Raw genomic sequence first — 21,413 nt, forward strand, 5'->3', positions numbered from 1 at the left:
ACTCAGGCAGGAGACACGTTTACAGATCAATGCAGAAAATGAAGACCGGCCAGCAAATATGATATACAATTAATGAATATCATCAACAACATCAACATCAACATCAACATCAACCCTTGGTGCACAGTCAAGACAATCATGAAGTGGAAGGCTTATGGCACCACCAACACCCTGCCTAGATCAAGCCGTCCCTCCAAACTGGATGACCAAGCAAGGAGGAGACTGATCAGAGAGACCAACAAGATGCCAATGGCAACTTTGAAAGAGCTACATGCTTTTATGGCAAAGACTGATCACTGTGTGCATGTGACAACAATATCCCGAGCACTCCACAACTCTCGTCTCTATAGTCGGGTGGCAAGAAGGAAGCCATTACTCAAAAAATCCCACCTTGAGTCCTATTTGAGATATGCAAAATACCACTCCTGAGATTCTGAAGCCATGTGGCAAAAACTTTTGTGGTCTGAGGAAATCAAAATAGAACTTTTTGGACTAAATGCAAAATGTTACGTTTGGTGCAAACCCAACACAGCACATCACCCAAAGAACACCACCCCTACTGTGAAGCATGGTGGTGGCAGCACCATGTTATTGGGACGTTTCTCAACAGCAGGGACTGAGGCACTTGTCAGGATAGAAGGGAAAATGGATGGAGAAAAATACAGAAAAATCTGAGAGGAAAACCTGGTGCCCTCTACAAGAAAGCTGAAATTGGGACGGAAGTTCATTTTCAGCATGATAACGACCCGAAGCACACAGCCAATGCTACACTGGAATGGCTGAGGAACAAAAAGATACATGTCCATGGGTGGTCCAGTCAGAGCCCCGACCAAAATCCAATCGACAATCTGTGGCCTGACTTGAAGATGTCTGTCCATAAACGCTCCCCATTCAACTTGACAGAGCTTGAACAGTTTTGTCCAGAAGCATGGGCAAAAAATGCCCAATCAAGGTGTGTAAGGTTGGTAGAGACCTATCTCAACAGACTCACAGCTGTAATTGCTGTTAAAGCTGCTTCCACCAAGTATCAACTTGGGGAGTTGGACACTTACCCAACCAAGATATTCTAGTTCTGTATTTTCATTAATTTTGTGAGATTTGTAGAATTTGTTTTTCACTTGGAAGTTGTGGGTTACGATGTGGAAAAAAAGTCCGATTTAATGAAATTTAATTCCAGGCGATAAGGCAACACAAGGTGAAAATATTGAAAGGGGGCAAATACATATTTTGGGGGTAGGGGACACCCCCCCCCCACTCCTCCCCATAGAACCTCTTCATGAGCAGAGATTTTGATGCGGTTGATACACTTTGGTACATTAAGGGGGATGAAGGTAATGGTCGAGTTTCATCGAAATTTTGTGTGTGTGTGTGTGTGTGTGTGTGTGTGTGTGTGTGTGTGTGTGTGTGTGTGTGTGTGTGTGTGTGTGTGTGTGTGTGTGTGTGTGTGTGTGTGTGTGTAGTTCTGGCGAAGAAAGCAAATACCGATTTGGAGGTGGGGTCAAAACAAACAAACAAACCGATAGAACCCCTGAATGAGTGCAGATTTTGATGCAGTCGATATACCTTCGTTAGGCATGAGATATCCGTTAGGCTCTGACTCTGGAAAATCCTCTTTTTCTCTTTGCTGATGACTCCACCCTCTGCCGTACCATCTGTCATCACTCAGACCGGCAAGCAGCAGCTTCTTAACTCTCTGTAGATCTGGATGAAATCACAAGCTCGTCCAACACGGGGAACATGGCTTTCAGTCCTGACAAATGTCACACTGTCACTGTCTCTCCAACAGAACCATCGGGAACCCCCCCCCCCCCATCTACCTTTCTCAACAATCCTCTTGAAGAAATCCTTCAATTGAAGCTTCTGATTCTCACTATCTGCCATAATCTTTCCTGGGAAAGCCACATTTCCAAGCTGGTCTTATCTCCATAGCCATTCACCGACTGGGCATCCTCTGTCGTATAAAGTCCTTCCTCGGCCCACCTGAGCTCCTGACCACAGACAAAGCTTTTGTCCACAGCCTGATGGAGTACTGCTCTCCTCTTTGGGCTGGTACTCCCGCCTCTCACCTTTCTCGGCTTCACGCTGTGGAAACCAAGGCATTTAGGATTATTGGTATATCCCTCGATGAGGCTGTCTTTGGGTCTCTCACTGCAGGCAGTAGGGGTGGTCTTTTTGTCTTCTACTGTCTCCTCTTCTGCCTCGCCCCTCCCGCCCCCCATATTTCTGCAGGGCACTCAAGGTCCGCCAGCAACCCCCATCTAGTATAACTGCCAAAATCAAGAATCACTGCTCTCCTTCACTCTTTCATTCCTCTCTTTTGCCCCCCTTTGGAATACACTCCCACATTCTCTTCAATCCCACTCTTCCCTCCAGGTATTCAAAACAGCTGTTCACCATCATCTCCTATCTTCCCTCATCCAAAACCATTATCTTTTCTACCTCCTTCAAATTCCCTGCTTTCCTTCCTGAAAGTCCCTGTTGTTTAAGGACCTGAAAGTCCCTGTAGTGTCCATCTTGTTTACCCGTGTACCCCGCCCCATCCCTCTCCCTTCCACAGATCTCATGTCTCTGTTCCACACTTTTTTTTACTTCCTTCCCCCCCCCCCCCCCCCCCCCCCGTCTCCTGCTCCCCTTGTTGTACGTTCTGTGTGTTGGCTCTCATATGAGCCTCGACAATGTATACAAAAAAAGATATGAACCTTGTGGCCAAGTTTCATCAAAATGGTGTGTTTGGTTCAAGCGATAATGACTGAAGTGTTCATGGACTGACTCACTCACTCAACAAAAGACACTGCTCGATCGCATAAGCTCACCTGATATGACTAAAGTTCAGGTGAGCTAAAAAATAGTTGGAGTCAATGACCACCACGCACACATCGGACTTTGCCCTAGGATAACAGACGGTGATTTTCCAAATTAAACCATTGGTGTTCACCTTGTTCTCACATTAATTCAATGGTTATTGAGAATGCTAACTCTCATGACGGAACAGAGAATGCCCCCACGCAGATATTCAACAATTTCCTGACGATGAAAATGAGAACAATAGTTGTGCAAAAAATGATTGTGTTGTTTGTCATTAAATTTATTTAAAGAGGAAATGAAATCGCAACGGGCTTCGATGGGACGACAAACACAGAGCACGTACTTAACAATTTTCTCACAATTCGTCCTCTAGCAATTGGGCTGTTCAGATGTGGGTTATGGATGGAATGGCAGGAAAAAAAAAAAGAAGAAGAAATAAACCTGAAGTTGGGGTGAAAATAACAATTTGGAAATGAGATGAAGAAAAGAATGGTACTGTGCCTTGTGGCATGTAGCAGACAAAGCGAATGATGAACTCTTTCAACCGCGTCCATGATGGCATCCATGCAAGCAAATTTTTGTAGCTCGTTCATATTGGCTGCTGAGCTGGCACTGCTCCGGACCCAAGATTCACACCATGAAATGACTAGTCTTTCAATCACTAGTCTTTCAATGACTAGTTTTGACTTGAAAGTCTTTCTCCCACTGAATGCAGTTATTCAACCCTTCTGGATCAACTCACACCGGTCACTCTCTTCTTTTCCTCCTGACAATTTTTTTCCATTGAATCAACTCGGCACACGAAGCCACACGGCTCCCTTTTGTAGCCCTGTTTGCTCCAGGGCTTTTTCAAACTTCTCTCACAAGTAGCTCAACACCATCCTGAACAATGGTGGCGTGAACTGGTGTTGATAAAGGACAGGGGAAACCCGGAGGGGGTGATAATGCATTTTGCATAACGCATCCATACTGTCCCAGACCTCACTTGTATATCCACAAAGTACGTACGCAGACATGGCGTTTCACTCATGGGGACGGTGGATAGGGCCGAGGGGATCCCACTCACTACTGTAGTTTCTTTCAGAAATCTGATGGGTTTTTTTTTTGTTATTTTTACCGCACGCACGCCAAGCGAAAAGCAGGATTAAGCAAATGGTTCACGTCTGTCCATCCGTCCGTCTTTTCAGTTTACGATCAAGGAACAGTTTTTTTTAATTGAATGTTGAATTTTGAACACAAATCGGAATATGAATGTGAAGAACCCCCATCCCCCCACCCCCACCCTTTCCAACTCTTTTGTTTTGCCGTACTTTGTCTCCGAATTAATCCCGATTGCAAATGCACAGAGTAAGAAAGTTTGTTTTAAAGGATGTTATAAAGGACACAAAGAACAGGCATGAATAACTAATGTAATGTGTTAGATGGGTTGGTGTAATAGGCACTGCGGGGAAAAAAGTGGTAAAACCGGAATTTATTTATATTTACGCCTTTTACAATCTTTATTTTATTTCAATTTATGCACTTGAACACGAGGACACAAATCATCTTCATCATACTTCCAATAACCTCCAGTTTTGCAGTACTTCAATTTAAACAAGAGCAAGAATTGTTTTGCAATACATGTCCCCGAGCTTTTGTGATATTTTAAATAACCCGATGTACATAGATCAAGCAAAAACATGCGTACTGCTTATGTGCATTCATGATAGATCGTGTTTATATACCTGGGATAATTCCGATTGCACTGGGTCACGGACTAACACCCGGGCCAGACTAACACGCACACTAAAATCATTATCGTACTAAAAACAGATAGACAGACACCATCCAAGATGGTGTCTGTCTATCTGTCTGTGACTTTTGACCACGATACATTGTCATTAATTATATCTAATCTCGACTTGCTCGGCCTCCAAGTAAGCGGCAACGATCTTCAGCTAACAAAGCTGCTTAAATGAGTCTTTACGCATGTATGATGAATCCCATTACCTGCCAGATTTCTAGAGCCATCATCAGATTACATGTGGACCGTATGTGGATTGTTTATATCCTATATCGGTGCCTCATGTGTGATTTCTCCCGGCCATGGTTTCATGTGTGATATTGCCATCTTATGGCCCAAATGTGACCTTTATTTGATGCATAACCATATTCCTAAGTTACGTTAGCATTGTCTAATACTCGCCAGAGGGGGATTTGGGGAAAATTTGACACTCTTGCGTTTGGGCAGTGTATCGGCGAACAGTTGCTGGGCCACACACACCTTGTGGTGCTATTATAACCAGTTATCCAGTTATGTTAAGTCGTCGCTTTCCTTTACTTCTTCACTGTCTGTGCAGCAGTTTCATCAAGCCATCTTTACTTCATGCCAACAGAGTGGTATCATCAGCATACCTTTTTTGTTGTTGATATATCTTCCTCCAATCCAGATTCTCGCCTCTATGTCATCCAAGTTAGATTTTTCATCGAAATTATTCTCACAACAAAATTAATCGGTCAATTCCGCCCGATGATAATGGCATCATGATAATTATTAACACGGGGGCTGGCAGGATAACTTGAAGCTGTGCACACTCTCCTCCAAGTAAAGTTGTGTAGCCTGGGTTCGAATCCCAACACAACTGTCATACCGGTGTTTCACAGGCAGGGTGATTCATCGACGTGTGCCATTTCTCGGATGGATGTTAAATTTGCGTCACGTCTGCCAGCATTAATTGGTGGACTTTAAAGATCCCACTGTGTCCTTCACGAAGAGTAGGTCAGCTATCAGCCTAACCAAATTACAAATTCCTGCCTTAACCCCAGGTGAACGTCAGGCTTGGTCAGCCGGTTTGCGAAAGGCTTGGGCCGAGCTACCCCAGCCAACCCACCAATAACGTGGGAATAATGTGGCCGTTAAACAATAAGAGAAATATTAACAAAGCGATTACAATTGAAGCAACACTGCACATGGTATCGTTTTCTATGAACTCCCCCGTGTCTTTCGTTATCAGGATGGGTCCCTGAAATGATGATATTGTTACGAATTCTCGCCCGCCGGCGTGCGAACGACCGCGTTAGCGGCCGTACACCCACCGGACGAACAATTCAGTCGCGGCTTTCCGGATCAATGCCGAAAACCAGCCACGGGTGTGTTCTTCACCACACCACAACCTTGTCCGTACTCCACCCGCACGCTACAGGGTCCGATCGCCAAATCTTCGATTTACCTAATTATTTGCGCGGGTAGATTATCGAGAGATTGTACCTCAACGGGGCCGCTGGGACACGAGCCGCTTAATGCAGCTCGCTCCGTTTTGGGATAACCGAGCGGGGTGTTATCGCGCAGTCCCGTTGGACCCCGATCACTTTACCGGATATTTAAAAACCAACGATATCCCGAGTGCAAGATGGCAGCTTAATTAAGGGAAGAGGACGCAACGAACAGGTTCACATTTAAAGAAGCACATTTATTTCCACACGTATACAGTGATGCAGTCATGCAATGAATGGGGGGAGCACGCATGCAATTATACAGCCAAACAAAAGCAATGTAAAGGAGCTACGACCGTTTATTTATTCTTTACACACTTATCAGTTCTACTTATCGGACTTGGCACCACATCTCTCACACAAAGAAACAAGGAAAAAGAACCCCCATCAAAGGCAAGAGGGTAGACTGGACCTCTCGGGGTCTTTCTCACATGGAGCTTTGAGGATCGAAGGAGCTCTAAGAGGCCGGGCTGGTTACCTTGTCCTGGTGGTGACTCACTGGGGCGGCCCGCGATGTCCCGTCCCCACGGCAGCTAGCGTAACCGTGGCTCGGCCGTGGCCTGGTGATTTGAGCCCCAGCCGGCAACGCCTGAGAGGAATGAACAGGTCTTTGCTCTTTCAGAGTTGATGCTCTCTTTAAGAACCCGTCCATCCCTCAGTGATGCTCGGACTGTTCCGAAGCCCGATCACCTCAGACCGTTCGGTGCTGGTTGGCGAGCTCTCTCCGGCTCTCTCCACGTCCCGCACACGAACATGCAGCTCCACGTGGCACAGCAGACTTGGTTGTGCTCCCTGCTCACGTCTCCTCCGCTCTCCTCGGCTTCTCCACCAACTGCAGGCTCCAGGCTCCGGGCGCTCCGAACCCCGACAGACACTCCACAGACTCTCCGTGCTTAGCGCTCCGCTCGCCCTTTTATAGGGCCTGGGAGACGAGGTTTGGCCTTTGATCCCTCACCTCTGATCTCTGACCCCTCCCCCCCCTGCTGCCCCCATCCCTCTCGATCTCCTGATCTGATTCTCGGACAAAGCTCGCACAGAGCGGACGTGTGCAAAGACAGCGACCCTGCGCGGCGAGTAGACGTGCGCAAAATCACCGACTTGCGCGGTGAGGAAACCCCCGCGTCTGCCTGCAGCGATGCCGTTCGATGTGGACTCGCCGTGGCTGGCGCCAAGGTGGCGTCGTTTCGGAGCTGAAGGTGAGGCGATGGTGTTCGTGTTGATCTATTGGGGGAGATGTGGATTAGGAGATGGTGAGGAGATGTTGTTGTGGAGAGGGTGGTTGGTGGTTGGCGTGGTGGAAAAGGTGGTTGGCGTGGTGGAGAAGGTGGTTGGTGGTTGGCGTGGTGGAGAAGGTGGTTGGTGGTTGGCGTGGTGGGGAAGGTGGTTGGTGGTTAGCATGGTGGAGAAGGTGGTATGTGGTTGGCATTGCGGAGAAGGTGGTTGGTGGTTGGCGTTGTGGTTGGTCCAAAATAACGATAGTGAAAGAAAAACGGCTAACTCAAAGATCACAGCCCGGGTGACACGAATCAATCCCTTTTGACAATGGTGGGGAAATCTAACTGAACACAGACTTATCGGCACAACTGAACTAAGGACCTATATGGTGCTCTGCGAATTTCCACAGCCGTAACAATATGTTATCGTCTCGAGTTAGTGCAGCAGATCACTGCAAAATACCCCGAGAATACTTTGGTTTGTGTTGCAAGCATGAAATTTGGCACAAATACTCTCCTTGGTCTACTGTGTTAAAAAATGGCGCTGGCCACGAAAAAAAATCAAGATGGCGACCATTTTCCTCGATGGCCGCCATCCATATTGAAAAGTATTATTCCTAAAGGAAGTATTTGGATTAAAGACAATATTTTGAGCGTATACTTAGGTTTTAGGGGTCAAAGAATCTAATAGGAATGTTCTCTGGGCTCCAGTACATAATGAAATGGTCAAAGCAAAGATGGCATCCAAGATGGCCGCCATGAAATCTTTCAATCCAAATATTTCAGGAACTGTGCTGAAGATATTTTTTTATTTTCATCAGAATATCTTATGATGCAAGCATGAAATTTAACATAAATGATCTCTCGTCTCCAAGGATCACTCTTTATGCAAAAATATTGCTCCTGCCGAAAATTAAAATGGCTGCCATTTTCAAGATGGCTGCTAAGCCGTATCTCCAGAAAAATCAAGCTGGTAATAATCATTTATCATTTCACAAAATTTAGTGGTAAAATACTTTTATTTCTGATTTATTGCATAAATGTTCACTTGCTTGTCATATATTGCAAAATTACCTGTCACAACAAAGATGGCGTCCAAGATGGCCGTCGTAAAACTTTAAAAATCTCATCAATGAATAAACATAGAAATACTATAAGTCGGCAAATAGGTCATAAAGATAATGGATTTCATTAGAATTATTACTTATTTTGTCAGATTGCATTTTACAGGGTGGAGGAAACCTTAGCATAATTATAATAGAGTGATGTCAGCGCACAACCAGGGCACACTGGTGACGTCACTGCTGTGTAACTCAGCATGGGGTTCAGTGTCAGCTGATCTAGCTTTACTAATGCTGTAGTAATAGACTTGTAGTTGTAGTATAGTTTAGTGTCCCAAATGCTGTCCAACAGCCCCAAATCCAGTAGCTAGTAAACAGTAGTTTGTAGTTCCGAGATTTAGTTAGATAGCCACGCTTGAATTGACAGGGTGTGCCAGCGCGGGAGAGCCGAGCCAAGGGTAAGGGGACTATACATGACTTGCTCATGTAGTTACCCGAATGGTGTACAGATCAAACAGGACTTAAATGACACTGGATGGATGATCGGGCTAGGTGTAGGTCACCCGAACCTCGTCATATCCCATACAGGAATGTGCGTTGATTAAGGTGGTAAAAGGATAAACCCTCGGCCTTAATCAAAATGTCTGACGTGAATCCAATTCTAGCCAAGAGGCAAACAGACTGGACTAGATGCTGTCTTTGCCAAAAGACAAAAAGAATGAAGCCCTGACTTCCCCTCCTACCCATCATGTCCCAGAACATCATGGGTATACTATGCTAGCGACCAATATACCTCTATTCAATGAGATCAGTGCACTCCCATTGGTTTTAGACCCAGCTCGACTGAATGAGGGTGGAGGTATAGAGGCGACGCTGAGAAGGAATGAGGCAAAGTACCACATGAGTTGTTGGTTGTTATTTAATAACACTAAACTCGATTGTGCCAAGAAACGTCGATCCGACTCTCGTGGTAGTGAAACAGATGAAGGGCATGTGAAGCAGCGACGAACTAGCCATGATGGTCAAGTATGTATTATGTGTGAAAAGACATCACCTGAATCTGACCTTCGGCAAGTTATGACCATGAACTTGGACAAGAGGCTGCACGAGTGTGCTCAAACACTGAATGATGGCACATTGTTCGCAAAACTGGGTGGTGGAGATGCCATTGCCCATTAACTAAAATACCATCGTGCCTGTCTCACTGCTCTGTACAACAGGGAGAGATACCATCTCATAAGTCTTGAGAAAGACTCACATCAAACTAAGGAGGAACCAGATGTGTACCCACTGGTTCTTTCGGAATTGGTAAATTACATTGTTGAAACCAGTCTGAATTCAGACGCTCCCACAGTCTTCCCCCTTGCAGATATTTACCAGTGATACCAACAACGTCTGGCACAACTGGCTGTTGATACTCTCACTGTCAATACCACCAGATTAAAGGATAAATTATTGGCTGAAATCCCTGAGCTTGAAGCTCACAAAAAGGGTAGAGGTGTGCTTTTGGAATTCCAGAAAGATGTGGCTTTGTCACTATCAAAAGCATCAGAATACTCTGATGCACTTGTGATGGCTAAAGCTGCAAAAATCTTGAGACGACACATACTAGACCATCAATCAAGATTTGATGGCACATTTCCTGAAGGCTGTGTTAAAGATGCTATACCACCCATTCTCCTTCAATTCGTCGGGATGGTTGAACATGGAGCAGACATCAAATCGCAGCTGAGATTTGGGGCTTCAAAGTCTGACCAGGCCATTTCCCAGCTGCTGCAGTATAACTGCTATTCCCGATACAAAGAGGGAGCAGCAACACACAGATGCTCCAAAGACAGAGAAACACCATTCCCAGTGTACATGGGTCTCTCTATCTTTGCCAAAACCAGGAAGAGAAACCTGGTTGAAATGCTGCATGTGCATGGCCTCAGCATCTCCTATGACGACTAACCGTCCATGGTTGATTTTCCCTTTGCAAAATGGGAAGAATTTTTCTGTCCATATCTGAACCATATCTGTCAAGTTAGTAAACCTTAAAAAAAATAAAAATCTTGATTTTGTTCCAAACGCTAGTTCGTGAACAATGGTTTATAGCTATTGTGGCAGCCATCTTGGACTCCCATCTTTGTTTCAGCAGTATGCATGGGAACTAGGAATCTAAAACCATGTCCACCTAATTAGTTGATCCCAAAAACCTAGGTATAGATCCAAAAATTATGAGTCTATGTCTATTATTTCCTGAAATATGAGCATTGTTTTGGTTTTGCGGCAGACATCTTGGATGCCATCTTTGTTACAACCATGCTGCGAGGTGTTACATTACAAAGAATAATCATGCTAAAATCTTAGACACAAAAAAACTTTTGGTTTACACCCTTAATGTTGTGTTTTGTTTCAAATATTTAGCTGCAGAAGAGGAATTTTCTGTGCATATGGCGGCCATCTTGAAAAATGGTCGCCATCTTGGAATTTTGCGTGGCCAGCACCTTTTTTGAAAAAAAGTGGACCTCAAAGAGTATTTGTGCCAAATTTCATGCTTGCATCACAAACCGAAGTATTTTTTGCAGTCATCTGCTGCACCAAGTTCAAGGGAACATGATGCACCCAAGTTTTGTTGCAGAGCTGATGTCTCGTCTGACGTAGTTCAAAACCAGATGACCATGCTGCTTCTGTGACACATGCTACTGACACCGAGATAAAAAAAAAAATTGTGTCCTCAATATCACCCGACAGTGTAAGTTTGAGGAAGAAACTGATGAAGGAGTCCATCTGCTAGATAAGATATCGAAGCTGTGATATACTTTGCTCAAAGGGTCTTGCTTGATATTGACACATTGATTAATTAACAAGGCCTCTCAAAATTGATATATGGAAATTTTGCATCACTTACACGAGGATAACAGTTCTTTCAAGTGTTACACTGGAATGCCATATTATTTGGTCCTTTTCTATATCCTCGTCGTTGATCTCCAGATCCATCACATGGCCATATAATGATATCCTCTCGGACATGAATAATTATGATTGGCTCGTCACTGACGGAACACCCCGATGCAACTGATGTAACATGTTTGTATGAGTGATGTAATACAACGTGCGGTACGTCTGTCTATACCAGGATGAGCAAATTTGCCAAGCCGGTTCAGCAGCCACTGGAAACGTCCATTTGCTGCTCCCCAATCATCATCTATTGGAATATCTTTGCTGAACAGGAGCTTTGGACTCCTTCAGATTGAACTAAGAATGTTCAAGTTGATGTCACACAGAGCAGTGCAAAGACTGAGATAATACACCAACTCACATTCAGGAGATGCCACATCTACATTGCCAAGACGCTGTAGCTACGTCAGATAAGAAATCTGAAAGAACACCGGATGAACGGTCAAGCGGTTCTCCGAAAAGATTTCTCAGAAAATTTCAGCATCAAGCAGCAAAACGAGATAATGTTAACATGCCGGGTTACTAATGGAGAGACAATTTTCACATCCGTCATCAACACCCGTATCGGCATGAAGTCATACGTTGTTGTCAGTGATGAACTTCACCATGATCATTGATAATGATAAAATTGCAGATGCAACCTTCAACAGAGCTATTTTGGAGGCAGGAGGGACCAATGGTTTCATCATCCATCGGTTGCTTGTCTTTGCAGATGGAGCAGGTGCTCAAATTCAAAAATCGATTCACTCTGTCCAACTTTGGCCGTAGGTCATCTTCAAGACCTCAGAGAGGTTGACTGGAACTTCTTTGATACTGCACATTAAAAAGGTCCACTTGAAGGTGTGGATGCCACAGTCAAGAGGGCAGTGTGGATTATTAATCCTTCAGAAGCACGTCTTCTTGAACTCTCCGAAAGAGTTAGTTATCATCGCCGAATAAGTTTATCCAAGCATCCAAATCCTCTGTGTACGTTCTGAGCAAGAGCATATCTGATACCCGCAGCGGTCATTACTTTTGGCCTTCGTCTCTGTCAGAACATTAAGTCTCAGTAGTCAGTCCTTTCCTGCCAGATATACTAGTTGACTAAACCAAGGTACCTGTTTTCACTATAATGGATACCCCCAGTAAATTATCCTCGTAATAACACTGCTCAAGATCAGGAGTCCTAAATAACTCAGGCTTCAGTAAAACCAGTAACAAATTGTAATAAATTGTCCTGGTAATACCTCAGGTGCAGGCGCATCTACGGATATATCTAGTGTTGAATCCAATTATCAATTGAAGATTCAGGTCGGACAGTATTATGCTGTGGACTGTACGGACAGATTATACAGAGGACGCATACTAAAGCCTGGAGTAAAACCTGCATTCTGGTATGTGAAGTTCTTGCACCAGGTATCCAAGAGACGTGAACTGTGCTTCATGTGGCCTAAAACAGGCGATTGTGATGAGGTTCATGAAAACGTGATTTTTCTATAGATCAGTCTCATTTGATAGTTGTGGAGACTTCAAAGTCCAGAACACTAAAGATATTCAGTCTTGATTTGTACATATTCAGAAGGCAGTGGAGGCAATGGCTTGTCTGAGACATTCAAGCGACATTTAAAAGTTCTTGCAGTTTAAGTTTTCAAATATTCACAACCACCTACCTCAAAGCATTCAGTAGGTAGAACAAGGTCCTCGTAATAATACTGATGGTTTTTTAGCGAAAATGAGGGAATCGGGGAGGTGGCCCGTGGACCCCTCTCCAGGGGAGATACGGCCATGAGGAGCACAGCGTAGGATTAGGATATGCTCCCGATGCCTCGTGGCCAATTTGGTCTGGATCTGTCTTGTGGTTTCTGCGAAGAAGATTTTTGATGAAAATACCAATATTTGGGGAAAACTCCCTTTTAACCACTTTATATGGGGCACATCAGGAAGGGGAGCACAACCCCATGAGACTGCTGTCCTGATGCATGGCACCAAATTTGGTCCATGTCGGTCAGGTAGTTTGCGAGGAGATGTTTTAGTCAAATGTATTGAATAAACAGAGGCCACTGACTTGTCTGTGATATTTGAGTAACAGGCCTTGTGCTTCGGCCTCATCGTGGGAGATACCAATCATGCTGAAGCTTGATATTCCTGAAAATTATAAGAGGTAGGTGTGATGTGGGGGACCCAGCCCCAATGAGATCGAGCTATTCTAATTTGCTGCCGTCAACTAGCTTCACAGGATGTGAGTAGTTTCATTGAATTTAATTGATTATTTTGCAGGTATATCAAGACGTACATTACACCCTTGCAGGATTGATAAAAAGTGAACGGAATCACTACTGAGTAGCTCTCCTAAGGAGTTATGATTTTCCAAAGATGACTTGGAATGGCAAAGCATGCCCAGTCGAAGGCTGGCTTTTGAAGATAGCTTGATAATATGGTCAGGCCAAGACAGGTCATGGCTGATGGCGAGGCCTAGAAATTCAACAGACTGAACCTGAAGAGGCCTAGAAATTTGTACACCTGAACTCCTATCCACCTACGAGACCTTCATCCACAGCTTGATGGAGTACTGCTCTCCTCTCTGGGCTAGCTCCTCTGCCTCGCACCTTGCTCCGTTTGACACCGTGGAAACTCAGGCCTTCAAGATCATTGGAATCTCCCGCGCTGAAGCTGAGTTTATCACTTTGCCATCGCAGACAGGTCGGTGGTCCCTGTCTTCTCCCACCTCCTTTCTGGTCTTGCACCCTGACGAAATCCAGGATCACTACTCCACTCATTTGTTCCTCTCATTTTCCCACCTGTGGAATCAACTTCCACATCCTCTTCAACGTCATTCTTCCTTCTAAATTTCAATCAACCTCGGTTGACCGGCAATAAGAAATCTTGAATCTTCCAGGTCTTTAGGACAGCTGTTCACCACCATGTCAGACTGTCCCCAATCCAAAACCAGGATCCTTTGTTCCAACCTGCACTAACACAACCGAAATCCCTCCTCCTTCCAGTTTTCCCGCCTTGGAGTTTCCTTCTGCGTTCATCTTGTCCACCCCATGCATGCGTGTTTTACATCTTGTTTTTGTGTTACGTCCTGATCCGTTCACCGCACCAGCTCTTTCACGAACCTCGACTATGTATATAAAAAACTCCCACTTCTTTCAGTGGATGACCAAGGAAATAGATCAGTTAGTTGGTATGACAGTCCTTCTGGAGTGAGATTTGCGAGGATTGAAAAGCATGCTCCATTTATCAGACCAGCATCTATAATCAATTCCAGATCAACAGAGATGCCACACGGCCTCCAGGGGATGGGGGCACTTTACAGCACAGTGTCGAGTCGTCTGCAAAAAAGGAAGAGAGGGTTTTTCAGGATTTGCTTATTTGGTGTAATTATTCTGTAAATTACACGATTGGGAACGTGAATGTAGCGGGTATCCACCATCCACTCACCCCGATCGTCGGTTCCCCCTTGTACTAGTTCTATAACAGTTCCACCCTTGGGATGTTGTTATAAAAAGTCACTCAAAGGTATAAGAGAGGAAAGTATAATTCTTAACTTGCTCCATTATATAATTTGAACACTTGACCTGAAAAATTGATTTTGTTGTTTACATTTTTAACAGCCCTTAAGCCTGGTGTTGGCTTCATTGTTAAGGTAGCTGGCTTAAGATATTAAGGTCTGAGGTTCAAGCCCCTTTGTGCCCTTAAATAACACCAGGTTGGCTGACTTCGCCTGTCATTTCTTCTGAGGTTGGCAAAATGAGTACCAGCTTACTGGTATCAGCGGCACAGTCCTACTCCCAGCAATGATGCAACCAACAGCCGTAGGCTGCATGTGAAATATTTCATATTAGCAGCTCATCGATTTAACAGTTCATTGATGAGAGTGCTGAATGAAGGGAAAGAAAATGTTTATTGACCACCTGTGCATTGTTTGTTCCCTTTGCATTTCTTTGCTATTTTGCTTTTTCCATGGGGGTTGATGGTGACGTGCGAGGTTGCCAAATAAATAAATAAATAAACAAATAAAATTTTATTCATGCTGTCACTGTCCTCCACCCCACAACTCCATCCATTTAACTATTTTACAAAAAAAAAAAAAAAACAACTATCGAATGACCTTAATATTGTAAGCTCCGACATTATAACATTTGTATTTGTCTTTTGTTTTAACACCAGCAGACTTTGAAACGCCACAGGTCCCCTTCTCGATCATTCGCCTCTTCTTCGTCCTTTCCCTCTCAAGTGGAAAATTCCTTTCTTGTCATCGCCAATTCTGGCCCATGATCTTTATTACCCCCATTAACCTTTCCAAGCCCAATCATCTTACTTGCTTATTTCAGTCTTTCTTCCTCTCCTCCTCCCCCTCTTTCTTGTTCATTTATTCCCTTGATGTTTGTCCCACTGTGCGGTCAGTCGATAAACTTTGGTTCCATTACAGGTGATGAAGGTTATGGTCAAGTTTCATTGAAATAATTTGTGTAGTTTCGGAGAAGAGAACGAATACTTATTTCTGGTTGGTGGGGGGGGGGGTTCAAAACCCTCCCGTAGACCCCTTTCATGAGCACAGATTTTGATGTGTTCGATACACTTTGTGCCCGGTGTTGGCTTAATGGTTAGGGTGGCAGGCTTGGGATCCTAGGATCCTGAGTTCAAATCGCGCTTCGTTGAATTAATACCAGGTGGGGTTGACTCAGCTTGTCATCCTTCCAAGGTCGGCAAAATCAGTACCAGCTTGCTGGGATGATTGAGCCGTTCGAGTATCCTGTGTTGTAGTGGCAGCCCATCCTGATGGATGTCTATATCCATCCATCCATTAGGTTCATACTCTGTGCAGAGCATTGGTGCTGCCTAAGCAGTCTCCTTGGCTATTGGGCACAATCCTGGACGGGTCGCTACTCCGCCACATGATTCCAGCAATCTGGCACTTATTTCGCCGACCTCGGAAGGATGATAGGCAGAGTCAACCCCACCTGGAATTAATTCAACAACGAGTGGGATTTTAACTCACGATCCTTGGATCCCAAGCCCACTGCCCTAACCATGAAGCCAAACACCATGTATATGGATGGATGTCCCACTGTCATTTCTTCCTTGCTCTTCCATGAGGCTCGCTCCTGCAAAGAAAAAGAAAAAAAAAAAAAAAAAGAAGCAAACTTGAAGCTATCCCAAATCAGCAGAATTTCCTCCAAAAAACGCAGACATACATGCCGGCATCCATCACTGAAGACAAAAGGCGAGCATTGTGATTTGTGTGTAAGTGAGACAGCTTGTTTTCACTTGGTTGCTCATCAGTAGGTGTTAAAAACATTGTCAACAACATTTAGGCCATGTCATGTGGGATCTTTCACATTGATGACTAAACGGAAGCAGATAAGATGACACAGCCAATCGAATGCCATCCATCCAGCGATAACAAAAATAATGCTATAATTGAAGATTGGAATTTTTTTCACGTCCAGACATCGAGCCATCACACCCACTTTGGGTAGTGTTACAATCTCTTCACTACACATTGGCACAGTGGGGTTTGAGCACGTACTCTCCAACAAAACACGCAAGGCCGAGAGGAAGTTGTGGCTTCGGTTTTGCGTGTGTGAATTTTTGAACTGGGGCTGTTTTGACATCATTGCAATGCAATGGTAGAAAAAGCTTGACAAAACTGCAATGTCTTTATCTAGATTCTTCCTTGGGACAGACAAAAGGGAAACTTTTTTTTTTTTTTTGTAAACACACTGCACGTTGTAGAACAAACCACTTCTGTACGTTTTGGAAACTGCTCAGAGATGTGTGAGACTTGGCGAGAGGTTGAAATTTATTTAAAATTAAAAAAAAAAATTTTTTTTGTCCCATCTAAGGTATAGATATACATGAACATTTAAGCTGAAAACAGTGAAATATAAAACTATGGTAATATGAACGTGTCACTCCCCGTATCTAAGACTTTTCCAATGTATCGGCGCATCGATATAGATCATGTGGTTATTCCCTGATGGATGTATTGTAACGGGGTCAGGATTCGGACCAGGATTCAAATCTCGCTCCTGATCTCGTGTAACGGGGCACAGCCTTTAACCACCAACAAACCGCCAGGCGGGTAGGGGACGGGAGGTCTACATGTCCACCCATAATTTGAGTGCAGGACTGCTGGCGAACCTGCTGAAAGTGATTAGCCGAGTGGAGCTTTGTTGGCGACTCATTTTAAAATGGCATCTTATGAGCAGTTCCCAAATGTTCCAGTGTATGGGTTTATTTGCCCAATTAGCTGTTCTGGCTTTGGGTTACACGTCTTCCCCCCTAATGGCCACAATACAGGTTCTCATTACATGGGATTTACTGACAATGAATGGGGTGGGGAGAAAAAGAGAAACGTGACCAATACGTGGTAAATCACCCTCACACCCATGGGTGGTACTTGTATTGAGGGCTTAATTATTTACCTTACTCAGCAGGAGAGGACGAGACAGAGAGTGAGATTGCCACATCGTGAGGGGTCTTTACAGTGGCTCCACGCCCCAGCCGGGGAGAGTGAGAGAGACACCATAGCACAGCATCACCAGCTCAATTGAAGGCCAGCAAAGATCGATGCCATACCAATGCCAGGATGCCAGGATGCCAGGAACTAGAAGTCGTGTCGCTCACATTCCTCCTAAAGAGGCTCACCAGCTTCCTCGTTCCGGTTTTGCGGAGGCAGATTACGCTCTGGGTTTTTATTAGCTCTGCCGGGGCGGGCCTGGACCCTCGTGGTGCCTATTGATTGGGTGCCACGGACATTGGACCAGGCTTGCCAGCTTGTGCTGATTGGCTGGGGGTCCGGTGATGTTCCGATCACGCATCCTGATACCTGACTCTTTATGATCACTCGGTGTGCTGATTGCCGCTATAAGTATCGTTTGGCCACAATGCCTGCCTTATTTGTTCTGGTTGATCATTAGTTGGAGTGCCTATTGCCTGGTTCTTGGAGGTTTGCGATCCTGTGTGAATGCTTAATTTGACCATCACCTTTTTCTTTTATTGAACACCTCATTAATTTTGTCTTTTGTGTATATATTGTTGAGGGCCGGGGTCCGGTGGCGAGAATGACCACTGTGTGGAGGAAGTTACATCGTCTCCCACCAGGCTCCTGGAATTGTAGGCCGTCGCTCTCGGACAATTCCGTGATGCGGCGGGTCACTTAACCGACCGTGGACGCCAATACCTCCACCGCATAGCATAGGGTCTTTTTGTCGAGAATCAATTTACCAAATTAACCACGTGGTTTTGACTACCAGGGAACCATGCCCTCAGTACGCCTTGCCCGAACCGGATCATTCTAACAACTACCAACTACCTTTCTGGATCGGATGCAGCCAAGCGGAACTGCCAAGGATGTACCGGCTGGAATGAACAGATTATCGGGGATAAAGACCCGGCTAAACTTAGATCCGAACCATGCTGGACCAATGAAGGAAGAGACAAAAACGAACTGGAAACATTTCTGCAATAATTTATTTACAATCAACTTACAAAAGAAGGACACAGAGCAGACTTATCGTGAGAATACAGGCAAGATAAACAATTATCAAAGGACTTGTACAGTACTACTTACCAGACGGCGCCACACACTCAGACTAAATAAACCCAGATGAATGGCAAAGGACTTTTGTAGCCAGGGAGGGAGTGAGCTGAGGTCGCAGTTCTTTTGGTACCTGAGTTTCGGGGAAAGGGATGCTCCATGGTGTGGTACCTGACAATGGTCGCGCAGCTCGGCCCACAGCCGCACGTGTGGAGTTTGTGTGTGCGCGGAGGAGTCCAGGTGGCAAGCACGGAGTCCATGGTATGAACGGGGCTTGAAAGTGTGAAAGAGCAGGTGGAGTTCCCGATGCTTGATATCGAAGGGTAGACCAGTCACAAACAGTGTGCGAACCTTTCTTGGCTCCGCGATGTGGGATCCAAGGCACCCAGGATCATTGGGTATCTCCCGCGATGAGGCTGAGTCCCTGGGTCTCTCACTCTCTCACTCTCTCTCACTCGCCCACACCCTCTCAAGACGACTCACTTTCCAGCTCACCCACTCTGAATGAACGACCCCCAAAAAGAACCCCAGACAGAGAATGGTGTCGGCATTTATAGATCCCCAAGGTCGGGGCGGGGCCTTGACGAAGCAGACGTCACTGTCCGCCCAGGTTGGTCAGGGCTTCCATTTTTTCCGCCCTTTCTGGGCGGATTTTCGGCCATGCCGGGAAGCCCGCCCACTCCACGTGGGTCTGGACTCGCCAAAAGGTACTGCACAAAGATTTTGCCTCGGAAAGCGAGAGGAAGGTACTGTGGTTCAAAAATAAATAAAAGGGGAGAAATGATTTATAATCCTAACTAAAAGCCATCGCAACACATCCCCTTTTGCTTTCCCACTACACACAAGGAGGGATTCTATCTGCACGTAAACTTAATGGCATAACTAACTTCAGGACAACTGTATGTTTGTATGGATACGGTTCCTAGAACCGTAACAATATATATATATATATATATATAAATATATATATATATATATATATATATATATATATATATATATATATATATATATATATATATATATATATATATATATATATATATATATATATATATATATTGTTGTGGTTACCAAATTCGCAAACCACCATTCAGGTCCCTTAGGTGAGATATCTCGGTAAGTATATGTGTAGTTAGGCCCAAACCCGTTGTCTAGTGGGAATACATGTCATTTATGCGTGCTGCGACTCTTCAGGATAGCCGTTTTTCTTTTACTATCTTTATTTTGGACCAACCGCCATTGTTACAACCACAACATCAACCACCCACCGCGGCGCCGCTTCACGTCACACCTCGCAACCGTCGCATCGCCACCGTTCTTGCGCCGCTTGTGGGTACCGGTGTTGGACTCGTGCAGGGCGCGCGCCGAACAGAGTGTACAAAACCACGGATTTTCTGCTTCAAAAACGGATCAAAAACGACACACGCCAACTTTTGTGCCGTCCAATCGGTGAGCGAGGGGCGATTTGGCCCCGCCTCCAGGGCGTTGGAGGGCGATCGCTATATGCAAATTTATGGATCAAAAAGCATTCACGCCCACTTTTTCTCGGGCCAATGGGGAGCGAGGTGAAAGGTCGAAGGGAGGGGGTCAAAGATGAGAGAGCGAAGCCACGGGGCTGATATAAGCGACCGTGTTCGTCAGTCAAGTGAGGAGAGAGTTAAGACTTCGCGGGCGGTGGAGTTGGGAAGAAGAAGCAAGAAGGAGTTGGTCGTCGTCGTGTGCGTTGGAGTCGGAGCAAAAGGAGACGGAGCTGTGGAGAGGCGGCGAGGGCAGACGAGGGGGTGCTCGCGTCGTGCAGGGAGCTGCACACCAGGGAGGCCGACGGCGCGACCTGGCCGAGGTGGAGACGCTCGTCGCGGGACTCGAGGCAGAGTAGAAATCCTCCCTTCCCCGAGCATCAGCAACCCCCTCCTGTTTCCCCCCGCGCTGAGATAGTGCGACCAAGGGGGCCCCTTTTCCCACCCCCTACCAGACACTGTCCGCGAGGCCCGCGGAGTTGAGGCACCATCGCCGCTCCGCGTCTCATCACCAGACGGGTAGGCCCGACCCGGTCTCGGCCTCAGGCCCGCCTCATCTTTGAGGGTGTTCTTTTCCTTGGTTTTGGGTATGTGTTGTCGGCGCCGTCTGTGAAGTAAAATTGTATAAGTGTTGCCGTGTGCTCGCGTAGTCGGTATTAGCTCTTCATTGTCGCATTTGCTTTTTGTGTAAAATTGCATTGTGTTTCTTTTCTTTTCTATGTGCTTTTGGTGGAATTGAATATGTGTGTTTTCCGTTCATCGCGAATAAATGTGCTTTGTGTTGAACTGTTTCCCGCTTCGCTTCGTCATTTCTTTCATTGAATCCTCATCTTGCTTCACGTAAAGGGTTGGTAGTGGGCTGAATACGCCCGATAATTAATCGAACCGTCGAGGTCGACGAATAACACCGCTCGGTTATCCCGATAGTACGGAACGGGTCGCTTAAGTGGCCCGTGTCCGAAGTCGACCTGCGGCGAGGTGCGACCGCCCGGTCTACCCTCCGTGTGGGTACTTAGGTAGGTCGAATTTGGCGAGCAACCCTATCCCACGCGGGGGCCGATTGGCTCGATCGCGGTGAGACCGAAAGGTCCAC

The 21,413-nt window shown here is 45.5% G+C and overlaps 1 long non-coding RNA gene across 1 annotated transcript in view; it reads right to left on the minus strand.

Moving 5' to 3' along the window:
* The window catches only part of LOC147022614 (uncharacterized), a 34,164-nt gene extending 16,320 nt beyond the window's left edge, over nt 1-17,844 (minus strand). The window contains exon 1 of the long non-coding RNA XR_015059816.1: nt 17,686-17,844. This is a non-coding gene — a long non-coding RNA (uncharacterized LOC147022614). The remainder of the gene's footprint in view (nt 1-17,685) is intronic.
* Nucleotides 17,845-21,413: the final 3,569 nt, after the last annotated feature.

The sequence above is a fragment of the Eptatretus burgeri genome, chromosome 7 (assembly GCF_056783735.1).
Source record: "Eptatretus burgeri isolate ZD-2024b chromosome 7, Ebu_testis_v1, whole genome shotgun sequence".
NCBI lineage: Eukaryota > Metazoa > Chordata > Myxini > Myxiniformes > Myxinidae > Eptatretus > Eptatretus burgeri.